The sequence below is a fragment of the Hordeum vulgare genome, chromosome 1H (genome assembly GCF_904849725.1).
Source record: "Hordeum vulgare subsp. vulgare chromosome 1H, MorexV3_pseudomolecules_assembly, whole genome shotgun sequence".
Classification (NCBI taxonomy): Eukaryota; Viridiplantae; Streptophyta; class Magnoliopsida; order Poales; family Poaceae; genus Hordeum; species Hordeum vulgare.
This window is the reverse complement of record NC_058518.1, coordinates 92,113,168-92,120,580: the sequence shown is the minus strand read 5'-3', so window position 1 is coordinate 92,120,580 and position 7,413 is coordinate 92,113,168. Positions and strand designations below refer to the sequence as shown.

General features: G+C 40.8%; 1 pseudogene; it reads left to right on the top strand.

The window, feature by feature from the left end:
• The first annotated feature begins 5,070 nt into the window (after nucleotides 1-5,070).
• LOC123407649 lies at nucleotides 5,071-6,674 on the top strand (annotated as a pseudogene).
• Nucleotides 6,675-7,413: the final 739 nt, after the last annotated feature.

Below are 7,413 nucleotides of genomic sequence, written 5' to 3'. Positions count from 1 at the left end.
CTCACTCCCGGGTGGGTGGGCCCCTCCGGGTGAAAACCCGGAACCCATTCGTCACTCCCGGTACACTGCCGGTAATGCCCGAAATCTTTCCGAAGACCATCCTATATATCGATCTTCGTTTCCGGACCATTCCGGAAACCCTCGTGACGTCCATGATATCATCCGGGACTCCGAACAACCTTCGGTCACCAACACCTAGAACTCAACTATACCGAAGCGTCAGTGAACCTTAAGTGTGCAGACCCTGCGGGTTCGAGAACTATGCAGACATGACCTGAGATACTCCCCGGTCAATATCCAATAGTGGGACCTGGATGTACATATTTGATCCTACATATTCTATGAAGATCTTATCGGTTGAACCTCTATGCCAAGGATTCATATAATCCCGTATAACATTCCCTTTGTCCTTCGGTATGTTACTTGCCTGAGATTTGATCGTCGATATTTCTATACATTTTTCAATCTCGTTACCGACAAGTCTCTTTACTCGTTCCATAATACAAGATCCCGTGACTAACGCTTGAGTCACATTGCTTGCAAGGCTTATATGTGATGTTGTATTACCGAGTGGGCCCCGAGATACCTCTCCGTCACACGGAGTGACAAATCCCAGTCTTGATCGATGCTAACTCAACGGACACCTTTGGAGATACCTGTAGAGCATCTTTAGAGTCACCCAGTAATGTTGTGACGTTTGATACACACAAGGTATTCCTCCAATGTCAGTGAGTTACATGATCTCATGGTCATGTTAATGAATACTTGACACGCGGAAAACAATAGGAACAAAATGACACGATCACATGCTATGTTTATAATTTGGGTCTTGTCCATCACATCATTCTCCTAATGATGTGATCCAGTTATCAAGTGACAACACTTGCGTATGGTCAGAAAACCTTAACCATCCTTGATCAACTCGCTAGTCAACTAGAGGGTTACTATGGACATTGTTTTGTCTATATATCCACACATGTATCTATGTTTTCATTCAATACAATTATAGCATGGATAATAAACGATTATCTTGAAACAGGAAATATAATAATAACTATTTTATCATTGCCTTTAGGGCATATTTCCAATAAAAGTATGATCCAATTGCCTCACTTGGGCACCGTGGTGCTTGACATTTGTAGTTTTGTGATAAAGATGGAGCCATGCCTTGCTACTTTAACAAAGATGGAAAGGGTTGAAACAATCTTTGAGGATCGTACACTTTGAAAGATTAATTGTTTTGCTGCTTATACTCATAAATATTGAGGTGTTAATACTTGTTAATTCATCGTTTATCAATGAGCATACATGCATAAGAATACATCATGGATAGCATGTCAGATCAATAAAATGTTTTTATCATTTACCTACTCGAGGATGAGCAAGAATTAAGCTTGGGGATGCTTGATACGTCTCGAACGTATCTATAATTTTTGATTGTTCCATGCTATTTTGTTATCATTTTAGAACACTTTTTAGGACTTATCTACCAATTTATATTATTTTTAAGCACTAACCTATTGACACACTGCCCAGTGGCAGTTGCTGTTTTCTGCAGGTTTTTCCACTTTTTAGGTTCAAGTACCAAACAAAACCCAATTGACTTGAAACCTTTTGTGATTTTTTTCTAGACCAAAAGAAGACAGTGGAGCATTGGAAGAAGGCCGGGAGGCACACGAGGCCCCGACAAGCCATCAGACCGCGGCCTGGAAGGGCGCGACCTGATGGCTTGTGGCTGCCTCGTGGCTCTCCCGATCCCGTTTTGTGGCTAATGAATTCCTATTTACCCTAAAAACTCAAGAGGAGATCCTGAAACACTTTTTACGCCGCCGCAAGTCTCCGTTCCAACAGGAGGCCATCTAGAGCTCTGTTCCAGCACTCTGCTAGAGGGGGATTGATCACGGAGGGATTCTTCATCAACCTTGATGCCCTCATGATGATGTGTGAGTAGTTCACCACAGTCCTACGGGTCCATGTCAGTACCTAGATGGCATCTCTTTCTCTTTGATCTTCAATACAATGATCATCGCATCTTCACTTTGATCCATATGATGTAACTTTTTCGTATGGTGCGTTTGTTGGGGTCCGATGAATTGCGGGTTTATGTTCATATTATTCATCATAAATATTTGAGTCTCCTCTGACATATTATACGATTCTTATGTGCATGATTATGATAGCTTCGTAATTCTCTCCGATTTGTTGAAATAGTTTGGCCAACTAGATTGATATTTCTTCGGTGAGAGAGGTGTGTTGTAGTAGATTCAACCTGGGGAGTTTCTATATCCCAGTGACAAAAGGGAACAAGTTACGTCTTTGTGTTGTTGCTACTAAGGGTAAAATGATTGGTTTTATTCATATTGGTTGAGTTTACTTTGTCTACATCATGTCATCTTACTCCAAGCATTACTAAGTTTGTCATGAACTTAATATGTAGAGAGGCAAGCATAGAAGTGCTCTTAAAGTGAAGTAATAGTAATAGGTGGAGGCAGGAGTTAGCCTATTTGTTTATGGACGTGATGCTTATTTTTACATGACCATTATCGTGAAAATCGCATAACTATCCGCTCCTCTATCAATTGCCCAACAGTAATTTGTTTACCCATCATATGCTTATTTTCATGAGAGATGCCACTAGGGAAAGCTATGGCCCCCGGGTCTATTCACAACATATTCCTAAAACCTCTAACACCTTGCTACCATTTATTTTCTTTTATTTTATTTTACATTATACAATTATCTACAAACCTCATTCACTTGCAAATATAGAGACCAAGCGGATTGACAACCCTTTTGCCTGCGTTGGGTGCAAGTTGTTTGTTCTTTTGTGTGCAACCGCTGAAGATGGTTGTGGATTGATATTCCTATTGGTTCGATAAACCTTGATTTCATAACTAAGGGAAATACTTACCCACTTTGTGATGCGATTACCCATTCCTCTTCACGGAGAACCCAACGTAGATCACGAGTATCAATCATCACGAGGGCACCAAGGTTGATGAAGAGGCCCTTCGTGATCGATCCACCCTTCGATTTAGTGCCGAAACGGAGCTCTAGATGGGATCGTCATGGAACACAGAGTTGCTGTTGCGGAAAAAATCTTTCTCTATGATATTTAGGGATTTTGGAATATATGTGAATTTATAGGCCATAGACTCGAGGAAGTGAGGACACGAGGGAGGGACAAGCCATCGGGGCGCACCCACCCCCCTCACCATTCCTTGTTAGATTATGCCTCCCTCATGAGGTTCCCGACCGAAGCTTCCAGTTCTTCTTTTGGTCCAGAAGAAAAATAAAAAAGTTTCGGGGCAATTGGACTTCATTTGGTACAGTAAACCTGAAAGTAAAAAAACACGCAAAAAACGACAACTGTCACTAGGAACTGGGTCAATAGGTGAGTGCTAAAAAATAATATAAATTGGTAAAATTATGATAATATATTAGCAATGAACAATCAAAAATTATAGATACGTTGGAGACGTATCAGGACCCCTCCTCGTGGACAGTCCTAGGAGCTCGTCCCCTTGAACGTGGGACGCTCATGAAGGCAACCCTGCCAGGCAGGTTCACCCTCTTGAGCTAGCGGTTCGTGATGATGAAGTCCTCGGCGGCCTCGGCTCGACGACGACATGGGTTTCTCCTCCGGCCCTGTCCCACTCCGTCTTCATCAGCTTATCAGGTAAGATGGCATCGATTAGTAACATGGCATTGACATTCTACATTTGTACTACTACTACCTAAAGTAGCAAACATATTAGTCCTACCTACCATGAATACCATGCATGAAATCATGCAACATACACATCACCTATCTACCTAACTAGCATCATAAACGCTAAGCATGAACATCAAACACAACACCTATCTACCTAACTAGCATGATGAACACATTGTTGCGCATGAGCACTAAACATGAACATCAAACACAATAGCTATCTACCATGCCCATGCACACAATGTACATCATGAGCAGTAAGCACTAAGCACTAAGGAGTACACTCTACACATGAACATGTAACACACATCAATCTTTCATGCCTATGAACACTACTATCATGCCTATGAACACTACTAACCATGCACATCAAACAGCTAACAAGCAAGAACACTGCTATCCTGCCTACGAATAGTACCACACAAGAAGGGATCAAATCGAATCAAATCCAATCCAATGCATGCCAACCATATTTTTACTGCATCCTTGGCCAAAATTTGCTACATCGATGTTTATTTTTGCTTCAATCGATAATTTTTGCTGAGTGGACAGGTCTGACAGTCAAACTAGATTCGATTTGACGGATCGAGCGGCTCGTGTGCGGCCGACCGAAAGTTTCGGCCGGCACACCGGTGCAGAGCAGTGCCCATCATTTATGCAGTTATGTAAACATTCGCACGCAACTTCCGAGTTGCTGCAACAAGTTAACATCTGAACTTTCAATTTATGCAGATATGGAAATTGTTTCCAGTTCAGAAATTATTTTAGCAATACAAAAAACATCTAAAAAAAGTTGAGAAATATAGCAAGACGAACTTCCCTCGCGATACAACGACGATTCTGATGAAGGAGATGCTTGCTTGGATATACGTCTCCAGATCACATAGAGTGAATTGTTTATTTTAATTTCCATTTGTGCACATGAATACAAGCATAGGAAAAGGAAAGTAACGCTTGAATACTACAGGAGAAAGGAAAGAAATAATAAGCATCGTCTCTTGAATCTTAAAATAATTTTGATTAATGAGGATAGGGCAGGAAAGAAACAGTAAGAATCTTTAGTCTAAACATACACAGAGCTGCTGCAAAAGTTTGCAATAAAGAGTTGTCGATCAAGAGACGCGTTTGTTGCCAATTGCATATCAGGGCATGATTTCACACACGATGCTTCAATTTTTGGATGAAAGCGCCAATAAATATTTACCTTTTTAATGCTTCAATCCAAATACAGATCGACACATGAAACATGGCAGCATATATATGCCCCCATATGGGAGTCTGTCATCCAAAGATTCATCGAGCAAACATACAAAAACTCTAGCCCACCACCTCGCTACTATCCCCCAACTTTGTCAATTCTTCTATTTGCAATGGAGAATGTTGCCGTGCTGATTGTTGGTGCTGGGCCAGCAGGGCTCGCAACGGCGGCATGCCTTAGCAAGTTCTCAATTCCCTATGTCATCGTCGAGTGTGAGGACTGCAGCACGTCACTTTGGCGCAACCGTGCATATGATCGCCTCAAGCTGCATCTTGCAAAAGAGTTCTGTGAGTTCCCAGATATGTCATACCTGGTAGATGTACCAACATACATACCAAAAGATATATTTGTGAAGTACTTGGATGACTATATTGACTGTTTCAATATCCAACCAAATTATCTTACTAACGTGGAGTCATCCACATATGACAATGACAAAAAATGTTGGTCCATCGTGGCACATGACATGGCAAAGTGCACAATAGTCAAGTTCACGACAAAGTTTCTTGTCGTGGAAAGTGGTGAGAATAGTGCAGAGAATATCCCAATGATCCTTGGGCTGCAAAGTTTTCCTGGTGATGTCATCCACTCCTCAAACTACAAGTCAGGAAAGAGTTACTCTCGCAAAAATGTATTGGTCGTTGGATCTGGAAACTCCGGGATGGAAATTGCTTATGACCTTGCGACCCATGGTGCCAATACTTCGATCATTATACGAAGCCCGGTATGTACATGCAGTATATATTTCATTGGGTACAATTTCTATATAGTTACTACTAGAAGTGTTGCAATTTTTCAGTGTTATTACTAATAGAAAGTATTTAGTAAAATAGAGTGATGGACTGTTTTATAACATGCACAAACAACTAAGAAACTAGAGGAACTAAAGGACAAAAATATTAACTCTTGACAGAAGACGATTCTATGAAATTTTATTTTATCACGCATGCTTCTAAAGAGCTGACATATTTTTTGGTTGCAGATTCATGTGATGACGAAGGAATTAAGCCGGTTGGGGATGACACTTGCTCACCGTCTTCCACTGAATCTAGTGGATAACCTCCTTGTGATGTCAGTGAAATTCATATTTGGGGACCTATCAAGGCAAGGCATGACAAGGCCAAAAATGGGTCCAATGACCCTCAAGTCAGCAACCGACAAATCTGCAGTGATTGATGTTGGCACTGTTGGGTTAATCAAAAAGGGTATCATCAAAGTAAGTATATCCTACACATGAAATAAATTTAATGTCAGATGTTTATTTAATATGCCAAGTTATCAATATTTTATTTATCTCATATAGGTTCAAGGGGGTATCAGTAAGATCATGGGCAACATAGTTGAATTTTAGTGGAGTAAAGAAATCTCATTTGATGCGATTGTGTTTGCAACTGGATATAAAAGCACGGCAAACATATGGCTCGAGGTAACAACAACGATATTCAAATATTTCTGAGTTAGTTTTCTTGGTGAAAAAATTGTTAAATCTGCTAACAAGCTCTATGTTATTTTTGAGCCCAGAATGGTGAGAGCATGTTAAATGGCGATGGACTTCCCATAAAAGAATATCCAAATCATTGGAAAGGTGAAAATGGACTCTACTGTCCTGGGTTAGCAAAGAGAGGATTGGCTGGCATTGCAGGAGATGCCAAGAATATCGCTAATGATATCATATCTGTGATAGGCTCTGTGTCCAGCTAAATTATGGTTTTTACATTTAGTTTACCATGGCAAGTGTGCTACACGGTTAATTCTTTGAGACATCTATCCATTGTGCCGCCTGTATATCTATCCTGATATCTATCTATAAGACATCTAGGTTTTTGTTTATTTTGAGGTTCATATGTGCCAGGGAGTAATGTGCACTATTATACCATAATCAAGGGCTTTGTACTCCATGGTACAAAATGCTTTGTAACTTTTGTTGAATGTACAGTTGTCTACAGTGTTATATTTACTTTAATTTTATATGAAAATGGCATACCCTCAATACTGTATTATCTATATGAATATCTTCCGTGTCATATTTCTCGTAACTACCATCAGTGATCAGTGCGGCATTTAAGCACTTGGGTAATGAGTCGAGGGTCGAGGGTGCCATTGACTTTTAAGAAGTTGGGCAGTAAGTATGGCCAAAGATACTATCTATCTCGTGCTGCCAAACAATTACCTACTAGATTAGGAAGCCCCAATGTGAACTTTGAAAAATGTCAGCAATGAACATGCTCCATTAGTGATCACGAGGAATGGCCAGTTTGTTTTTCTACGGGAAATGAGGAATAGCCAGTTGTCAATGGAGCCAAGACAGCTAGCACCATCTGGTATAGGCATGCGGCGAACCTCAGCACATGAGGCACAGGAATGGGAGGGGAATAGTTGGCAACTTACTACATACTACTCTGAGACGAACACGGTCAGCTAGGGAAAGGAGGCGCTTGAG